Here is a 6,000-nt window from a genome sequence, read left to right as displayed (position 1 = left end):
CTGTGTTTGTGATAATTTCTCTCTACTCTCCAAACTCTTGGAAAGCCTTCCGTACTGTTGGCTTCCACAACAGGTGGATGACCGCCCTCATAGATGCAGATGCTTCTCAAGCAGCCAGATTGTGCCTGTGAGCCTCCTGCAATCAGGATAACACACGCTAAGTCACATGCAGGCATGCACACTGATACTAAGGCATGATACATATTGCAATGACAAAGCTCAAAGGAAGGACATAGAGAGGAGGACCACAGATGGCTACTTCAATGTCATCTAAATTTCCACATTTATAACATAAGTTTGGGAATATACAGTGCAAAAGTCTTGACCATCCTTCAGTTCTTTATATTTTGCTTCCAAGGAGTGTTTTTGAGCAGTAGTTCTCCTGACTTCCTGAAGGTCTCTTAAAAATTTTATTCAGACATCGGCTGGTTTTTTGTTTATTCTGTCTTTGTACCTGATCATTTTCTGATGAATGAACTTAACACTGACTTGCGAATCATTCGAGCATAAAAAAGACACCTAGACACCTATCTGCACATAACAGGCAGCTTAGTAAAGAACCACTTTTAAATAGTTTCTTTAGACACTTTGTTATTAGCAACTTGTTGTTATTTATTCTCGTGTCTTAATCTATAAAAAAAAAATACCAAAGATAATGTAGGTTGACAGGCATAAAACAGTATTTTTGTATTTTGCCCTAAACTTGCCATATCTGGGCATCATGTACAGTGTGTCTTTAAAACATTCCGCAAACTAGACAAGTGGAGGATAAAAGAAGAAGTGGCAGGCCTAAAAATCTGTCTACAGCAGATGAACAATATCTGAAAGCCATGTCCTTAAATCTGACACAGACCTGAGAGATGCATCTGGCTCTTCTGGTGAGCCATCTACAGTTCATCAAAGCCTCATCAGAAATGGTCTCAGTGAACGGGTGGTTGTCAAGAAGCCATTCTTAAGAAAGGGAAACAGGGAGAAAGGCTGAAGTATGTCAAATTACACAAAAACTGGACTGAATATCAGTGGCAACAGGTCTTATGGAGGGATGAATCCAGATTTAACATTTTTTGCTCAAATCGTAGGAGGTCAGAAGAGAGATACAGCAGTGAGTGTCTACAACCAGATGTAAAAGACAATGGAAGAAAATGCCCTTCAAGAAGCCCAGAGAACTATGCCTGAAGACTACTCAAAGAAATTACAACAAAGCTGAACGTTCAGGCTCTGTTGAAGAGTATGGTGATACCAAAAGTTGGCTTTTAAACTCATTAAAATTGTGGAAAATGTATTTTTGTCTTATGTACCAAATTCCCATGTATATTTATACATGGTTCAATAAATCAGTGCACCAATTTCCCATTTTCCTAACAAAATATAAAGAAAAATAAAGAAATTGAAGATTGTTGTAGGACAACTTCCTCTTGGATAAGCAACATGTTAGGGTGTGTATACATAAGTGAAAGAAGAACTGTGGTCTAAAGCAAAGAATGCACACAAAAAAACAATCCAACAACCCAAATACGACTTTTTAAAATACTAAGCCTTACCATCACAACCATACACACATGTGCAGATGATAGCATCAGATCAAGATACGAAAAGACGCCAGAGATGGAACAAACAGTAAAAAAAAGCAGTGTGCAGACTGACTTTTTTTCTCCCTTGGTGTACATTTATTTAAGTTCCCTGACATTTTGAGCTGCGCAGCAGATATTTATTCAATCCACTGAAAATGAACCTGCTGCGGTGGCTATTGTAGAAATTCCGCCTTCCGTGCAGCTATCCCGCATTAGTACTGCAGGATAGCTACAAGGAAGCAATTTGTTTTGGTTACTGTATTCCCTCTAAGTACAGCAGTGGTGCGGAAAGCATCTAAAATGTGCCTCCCACAGTTCATCTGTATTCATCCCCATGGGCTGCATTTAATTCAGTAGCATTATTTCGACGTGTAAAGTAACTATCCATAAACCTCAAAACTAATTGAAAACATTCAGTAAATATGCTGAATAAGCAAGAATAAACTCATCTCTCACCACCACTGTAAGTTAAGAACATGAAATAGGAATACGTAGCAAAATCGAATCTCTATGTAATAACTATTCACATTGCATGACTAATTGTGCATGCTCAGTACCCATATCACCTGGAAATTTGTTGTGAGACATTATTTCGCTTGAGAGCTTCCATTTGATTGATAAGCTTTCACAGCAAACGGATCACTTGTTGAAAAAGGGGAAATAGTTTTCTCGTTAATCCATCGGCATTAATGTTTTGACTGTAGAGTGCACCAGTGGTGTTTCAGTGGAAGTGGTAAAAATCATAGCGTTGACCACTGAGCAGTTCTGCCTCACATGGACCAAGCTTGTATCTACAGTAGTGAAGAGTGCCAGGGGAGTCACATCATAATTAATTGAGTTAATTGCCTTTCAGACAGAAAATCATCATTATTTACCAACTCCTTCAGGAGATTTGAAGCAAAAAAGTATTTTTTTTTCCCCGGAAGCCACCAATGACTCTCCCATTCACCTCTCTAGTGTTCGCTCAATAATTTCCATTGTTTGAGATTGTGGATTATTTATTCTAATATAATACGATGACCTTTTCTTTGTTCAAATCCCTTCTTTAAGTTATTTCCTACAAAAGTGCGTGAGCCGTTTGAAAGCCATGCCAGTTTTTATGCATAATACAATATGTTGCAACATAAACATTTGTTTGCATGCTGTTGCTTAAAGATAAACGTGGACGACCCAAGTTATGTTTAATTTGTAAACCCCCCCTGAGATATGGTGTACTATAATTGCTCTGAACCACGGGCGGTTTGGCTATTTTTCCAAGATAAGATAACACGGTGCAAGCTCTAATGGAATTCCCGCTGAGAGAGTGAGACAGAGTGCGAGGGGGAGAGAGAGAGAAATCGGAATATGTGTGATGAGGGGAAAACCCTTACTCTTTACCTCATTCATGCTGTGGCTGTTACTCGCCCACACACAGTGCATACGCACATTCTCGAGTATGTTCCTACGTTCATTCATGCTTCATCACAAACACATATGGCCACGCACACTACAAAGCACACGCGTATGCATGGCTGAGCACACGTATATGCACTCGTGCTGTTCTAACCCAATAACACAAAGTGAGAGCTTGCATAAATTGTTGTCAGTGGCGGCAGCTTGTCCCGTGAAGGTCAAAGAACTGTTTTTCAGTGAGCCTGCCGTTTGACAGATCCCTGCTTTCGCCATCTACATCTGTGCACAGCCCGACTCTTCCTCTTTGTCTTCCTATTCATTTATCTTCCTTCATCTTCACGTTCTTAAAAAAAATTCTCCTTCCTTCTGCTTTTCATTCATTTACCTTGTCACTTTCCTTTCATTCATTCATCCATTTTCAGTCCCAGCATTTTTCTTATTCTTCCTTCATGTTTTGGTTTCTTCAAAAAAAAAAACAAACCCATCCTCCTTCTTCACTCTGTCTTCTTTTTTGGTTTTCTGAACCTCACTCCTTTATAGTTTCTCTCTTTGAGCCATAACAAACTTCTGATCACCGTAACCTCTCTCATTGCTGATAGAGTCCGTGATTGTTTCCTGGTTTTCTGTCCCTTTCCGTCACACTCTTTCTCTTTATGACCAACAGGCAGCACAACCAGGGATGTCAGGGTTTATCTCTAGTGATGAAATGGAGGCCAACAAAAAACAGGTTTGAGCAGCTCAATGGCATGGGCTACATCCTATCGCTACTACTGTCTCTCTCTTTCCTCTTCCCTTTTTATATTATATCTCAGTATTTGCTACTGTCTGTATGTGTGTGATCTGAGGATGCTCTGTGTGTATGTCTATCAAACACAGAGCTATTTGAGGTCATTGGTGGTGCACATGCTGAAGCAGGGAGATGGAAAAAAAAATCCACAGCTTTGAACCTTCTCTCTGCTCAGCACCCTGCCAAAAAATCTCCCCCCCTCTCTCTGCCCCTCTCCCTCTCATCATACACTACATTATACACACTGGTTAATACACACATAAACAGAAAGGCACACATGTTTAATTTGTGACCAAACAGAAGCTTTTAATCCTCAGATTTCAGTGAGGCTGTGCATATGCGCTTACAGTGGATGTGTGCATATGTGTATATGTCTGGCTTTGTAAATGAGTACGAGGGTTTGTAAGTAACTCCTTTGAGGTATGGTTTGAAATGAAAATACGTCAGAGAAGGTCTACATCCTCTGTTAACCTCGGGGTGTTTCTGTCCTGCTGATGTCAATAACCACACAGACACAGTTCCAATAAGACCTCTGCACCCGCCAGTGCAGTGGGGCAGCTGATGGTGACTGATAACTCACTGAGGTGTGGGTATAAACTGTCAGAGTTCATTTAAAGACCAGTGCTTTTATTCAACCCAAAGTGCTTTGGAAATCACCTGGGACGATTCTAAATAAGGCCCCGCGTTTAAAAACACAGACATACACCCATACACCTAGCAGGAAGACAAAGAGCACCATCTCTTTGCTACAGCTGAAGAATACACGTTTTCAATCAAATGTTAAAGCAACGAGAAACCCGGACCACACCAACACCCGTAGATGCCAGTCCCATGCCACCCCATTAAACTGTTTATCTCAAATTTACAGCTCACCTTTCAAACATTTGGAACAAAAGGCACATCTGAAAGCAGATTATTTGAAAAAGAAACTCAAACAGGACAAATAGTATCGTCAACCTTACAAGTCTCCATCCTCCTCCTTATATTTCATTTGTTACTGATTCAGAGTTTTAAGTAAGCTGATTCTGTTTCTTTCAAAAACTCGTAATTTCTTTCTTTTCTCCATATGTCTTGATTTTTGCATGCATTTCTTTTCCCTTTAGACACTTTTTGTCGAGGGGCTAAATAATTTGAGTACAGTCAGCTTACTCAAGAAACCAGTCTGATATGGTTTGAGATCTGTGACATGACGTGCTATCCTGATGGCAGCTGTCTTTAGAAGATTTGTGCAATGTAATCATAAGGGGGTGCACCTGGTCAGAAGCAATGCTCAGGTAGGTTATGTGCTTTTAGTTCTAAGAGGCCACACTACCACCTACTATCATCTCCATCATACTGAACTGCTGATATAAAGCAGGATGCATCCATCTTGTTGTTTACACCAAATTCTGACCCTATCCAAATGTCACAGCAGAAATTGAGACTCATCAGATCAGGCAATGTTTTCACATTTTTCTGTTGTCTATTTTTGGGTTAGCCTGTGAAAACTGTACCCTCAGTTTCTCATTCTTAGTTGACAGGATTGGCACCCACAGGAGTGGCATTAACAAGGCATTTTTTACCCAGAGAGCTGCTGTTCACTGGATATTTTCCCTTTTTTCGACTATTCACTATAAACCTCAAAGATGGCAGTGCAGAAAAATCCCAGCAGATCAGGAGTTTCTGAAACACTTAGACCAGCCCACCTGGCACCAACATCCACACCATGTTCAAAACCCCTTAAATCACCCATTCTACTGTCTGTTTGAACAGGTGTACCTAACAAAGTGGCCGGTGAGTATATTTCCACTGAGAATTCCCCCCACTCCCACTGAAGCCTTTGAAGTGCTCTGAATACAGAATGTATGAATTGGAACAACCAGGGGGAAAAAAGATTAAAAAAAAAAAAAAGATACCCAGGGACAAGCCTACATTACCGATTCATCACCTCCATGCACTCCTGCATTATTTCTTATGTATGAGACAATTTACCCCATCGATTAACAGTCAGTCTACAGAAGCACAAAATGTTTGGGGCAGACAGGGTCACAGGGTATGAACTCACCAAGGGCTGAGAGGAGAAATGAGAGCGTAAACTGCTGTCGCCGACGGCACATGGCGCCACCCGGAACAATGATAAGCATTCATCATACAAGAGTTGCATTAATTCTAACCATTTATAATTAAGCGCTAAAATGACAAGCACTGAATAACGATCATATGTTCTACCACCTATTTATAAGTCAAGGTCAACGTTTTGAAAAGAGCAGG

This window comes from Copadichromis virginalis, linkage group LG19 (genome assembly GCF_057382275.1).
Source record: "Copadichromis virginalis isolate Kocher_CV1m ecotype Utaka linkage group LG19, C_Virginalis_male_GT1.1, whole genome shotgun sequence".
NCBI lineage: Eukaryota > Metazoa > Chordata > Actinopteri > Cichliformes > Cichlidae > Copadichromis > Copadichromis virginalis.
The sequence above is the reverse complement of the archived record's forward strand: the minus strand, read 5'-3'. Positions refer to the sequence as shown.